A 4,686-nucleotide genomic window follows, 5' to 3' on the forward strand; every position below is an offset into this window, starting at 1 on the left:
AAACCATATCTTATACACAGTCCCCCATCTATACACTTGTGAGATGAGTGCAGAAGATTCCATGGCTGCAGGGTAAAGAGTTCTCTCGCGAATGGTATGATAACAAAATAGTGAGAGGCATTCCATCGCTCACCCCATTGAGCCCCATACATTGGTGAAATTTCTATCCTACCCCCATCAAGAACCACCCTACACTGGGGCAGATTGGAGGCGAAGCAGCATCACAAGGTGAGAAGAGAGATAGAAATTTTCTTGCTTGCACTTGCATCAATCTTCGGGTGTCTTTATTGCATATGAACACTCACGTTAATTTAAGTGCCCTTAGAATGACGAAGAGCAATTCTTTCTATGCACTTGTATTCATTGTACAACCCAATTGAAAATTTCACCCTCACATGGAGACAAAGCATAAGTCATTACCATAGCCATAATCAAAAGCGCCGGCAAAAGATGAAGACTCAATAGTCTAACGAAGGCGTTTGCTTGAACTTGCCTAGATCAGTTCCTCGAGCAACAAGAACAAAAAAGCTAGGGGCATAAAAAAGCAATATACCTGGTAAAAGCAAGGTCAATGCCCATGAAAAAAAAAACTAGGGACATGAAAAAGCAGTGTGCCTGGTAAAAGCAAGGCCAATGTCCCCAGAAAAAAAATACAGCCATTTGTTGCTATTTTGGTTCAATTAATGGAACCTCCATCCGATAGTGAGAAGAAAGACCGGTAGCCATGTCAAGGCAATCACTAGCTCTCATCCTTTTGCACATGAGTCAAGCCCACATTGCGTCCCATTGTAAAAGTCTCTTCAGAGTAGGGGCACTTCAATTAACGTAGGATTTCATATGTTTATAAGTATCACTCAAAGAAGTACGAGCAAGATTATTCTATCTCTTTTTGCAGGATTCTTGACTTGCAAACCCGGAGATGATCGTGTGGTATCTTTTTCACAGAGCCATGACCATGTTGGTCCCATTTGATGAGCCGTTGACCAAGTCTTCATCACAATTTCAACAAAGACCTCTCACATTGGTAAAGTCATACCACTCGTGAGAATACTCGGACCCCTGCTGACATGATGACAGTGAGATAGTGTGGTCTTTGTAAATTTTGCATTAATGGTTAGAATAAAACAGCATTTCCCATGAGAGTGAGTGAAAAATCCTTTCAAACTAAAAGTCCCTCATCTAGCATACTCAAGACATCTACACTCGAAATGAAGGTTGTCTTTCAAAATTTTCCCCAATGGAATTTAGATGATGCAAAACTAATAAAATTATCATGCATGAATCCCATTTAAACTCATGAATTTATAGCATATACAATCATGTGTGCATACTATGTAAATAGTAGACATACTTCCTGAAATTAGAGATATTGCCAGGTAAGCATATCTCTATCCCCATTTGTCTTAAAGTACCTATCACAGTCCAGGTACTCTCTTATTGACACTCGACCTATTCGAGTCATCCCTTGAGTTTATGTGCTTGTAACTGTCCCAGTATCCCATTGTCTTTGAGTACTGGCCACTATTCGGATACTCCACTTTCTTGACACTTAACCTATTCGAGTTGTCTTTGAAGTTTGGATGCTCGTGACTGTCCAAGTATCCTCTTGTCTTTGAGTACCAGCCACCATTTGGATACTCCCTTTCCATGACACTCGACCTGTCCAAGTTATCCTCAAAATTGTGTCATCAAATACTAGCAGATGTTCAAGTATTCCACCACATTATATGCCTGCGATTACCTATGTATGCTTTCTTATACTTGGACCAGTTGAGTGGTCCCTGATCATATCATTAAATATTTGTGTTCATCCAAGTATTCCACTACTTGGTACACCCATGTGCCTACGGCCATCCAGGTAAGCCTTGTGTTACATTCAAATTCTCAATTACCAGGAGGTAAGAGACCTTCATGAATATCCAAGGTACGTCCTCGATATTCCCAAATACCAGGAGGTGGGAGACCTTCATGAATATGCGAGGCACGTCCTCGATATTCCCAGTTACTAGGAGGTGAGAGACCTTCATGAATATCCAAGATATGTTTTCGATATTCCTAATTACCAGGAGGTGAGAGACCTTCATGAATATGCGAGGCACGTCCTCGATATTCCCAACTACCAAGAGATGGGAAACCTTCACGAATATCCCAGGTACGTCCTTGATATTCCCCAAATGCCAGGAGGTGAGAGACCTTCATGAATATGCGAGGCCCATCCTCGATATTCTCAATTATCAAGAGGTGGGAGACCTTCACGAATATGTGAGGCCCATCCTCGATATTCCCATACCAGGAGATGAGAGACCTTCACAAATATCTTAGGTACGTCATCGATATTCCATTTTCCAAGTACCCCTTCGATACTTGTGAACATCCAAGCATCCTTCAAGAGTTTGTACTTATGATCATCCAAGTACCCCTTCGATACTTGTGAATGTCCAGGTATCCTTCAAGAGTTTGTACTTGTGATTAGCTAAGTACTATCTCCCCTTCAATGCCCTTTTGCGAATGAAAGGTGGCGCATCTCACGAGAAAGATTGGGTACCAACCGGTGTCCTTGATTGAGGTCCTTTCGCACCCCAACAAATCGATGCCTTCGAGAAAGGTCGGCGCATCTCCCGAGAAATCGAGTACCTTTGAAATGTCCTGAATGTCTAGGTATCACCCCAACAAATCGATGTCTTAAGAAAGGTTGGTGCATCTTCCGAGAAAGGTCGGGTTACCAACCGGGTGTCCTGACGAGGTCGACACACCAATAAATCGATGCCTTGAGAAAGGTCGGCGCATCTCTCAAGAAAGGTCGGGTACCAACCGGTGTCTTTGATAAAGTCGACACCCAACAAATCGATGCCCCGAGAAAGAAAGGTCGGGTAAACCATTTATTGCGCATCTCCCGAAGAAAGGTTGGGTCCCGGAAAACAAACCGGTGTCCTCGACAGAAAAGTTCGGGTCACCCCCAACAAATCGATGCTCTAACAGTGACCAAAGAAAGGTTCGGGTCGAAACGCATCTCCCGAAGAAAGGTTCGGGTACCATCAAACCCTTGATGATGATTAGACACCCGAAGAAAGGTTGTCCTTGGAAAGGATTCGGCACATGACCGAAGAAAGGTTAGGTAAACAACTTATTGCTCTAACAGGCAACTGAAGAATGGTTCGGGTCCCACAAAAGCAATTTCCCATCAAGGTGACCGAAGAAAGGTTCGGGTCTTGGAGGAGCAACCTCATCATATCACCAGGTAAGGTGACGCATTGATACTTGCCAAACTCGGGGTTTACACCCTATCTCGCTCACTCTCGGTAAGTAACTACAGGTATCTTCTTATCTGTCTTATTATATGTAAAGTTATATTGCTCTTTTTCTGCATAGAACAATAGGTCCCAAATAAAATATAATCTACGCATGCATGGATAAAATTTAGGCATCGGTTTATCTTTGAATGCAACCTCTGCGAACTCACCTTTCAAAAAGGGTAATTGTTGACGCCTAAATTTTGATTTTTTTTTAATTAGGTTTTTTAGTTTATTATTTATTTTGCCTTTTTTAATAGATAATAAAAAAAAAAAGCAAAAAAAAATAAAAAAAAAAGGCAGCCCATTTTTCTCTCCCTCTCTTCCCCCTCGCGTGGGCCCCTACGGCCCATTTTCCTCCTCCTCCAGCCCAACCCTCTTTGGTCATCTTCCTCCTCCGTCCGCCTCTGCAGCACACGCGTAGAGGGCGCGATGCCGGATGAACGGACGGACGGCAATGCGCATAGGGGGGCAGCTGGTGGACGGGTGGTGGATGGGACACTGGTTCAATCGGTAGAGGCCGTTCAGAGCGCGGGGATCGGCAGTCGAAGCTCCGTCGACCGGTCGCCCCTTCACCTATAAATAAGCCCTCCACCTTCGTCGGAAAACAGACATAGAGGGCGAAGAGGAGATCACCGACGGTAAGCTTCGACAGCTTCCTTTGAGAGACTTCAGGGGAGGCCCGAAGACGAGCCGCCGGAGATCTTGAATCTAACCGGAGAAGCGAGCTCGAGGGGGAGAGAGAGAAGCGGCAAGTGATCGAGGGCTGCAAATCTTCGAAACCTCCCATTGAGAGACTTCAGAAAGGGGGGCCGAGGACGAGCAAGCCCGGATCCGGGAGCAGCTGGAAGCCGGAGGAGAAGAAGCGGTTGGATCTCGCGAAGTAAGGGCTGAGCAAGAGGGAAACCAGAAGGTGGAGTGCCAAATCCGTCCACCGCTATGCTGCGATCCCTCCTCGACACCGGCGTCATCGCTCGTCACTACCAACGAAACTGTTGCACTCACGGCCCCAACGCCGACCAACAACACCCCGACATCGTGCCGCCATCATTCCTTCCCCGGATGTCGTCGCCTGTACTAAAGCCGTGTCGTTGCCCTCGCTCTTGTTGTTTGATGTACCCTTGGACGAAGACGTCCCCGCAGCCAACCATCCCAAAGACACCTCATCTTGCCGCCATGCCACACTAACTAGTACCCCCGGGACAAGTAACGACCGGCTCGCTCGTCTCCGTTGCCGTCACCGCTTTTCCGAGAAGTCGGCAGCCGCCGTCATGGTCGCCTCTATCCCCCTCGAAACCCTAGCCGCCGACCACCTCGTCGCGCCGTCGAGTCATCCCCGATGATGCCCCAACCGACCCCGCCTCGGTGCCGTGGATCGTCGAACCTTAGGGCTCCA

The sequence above is a fragment of the Eucalyptus grandis genome, chromosome 8 (genome assembly GCF_016545825.1).
Source record: "Eucalyptus grandis isolate ANBG69807.140 chromosome 8, ASM1654582v1, whole genome shotgun sequence".
Classification (NCBI taxonomy): domain Eukaryota; kingdom Viridiplantae; phylum Streptophyta; class Magnoliopsida; order Myrtales; family Myrtaceae; genus Eucalyptus; species Eucalyptus grandis.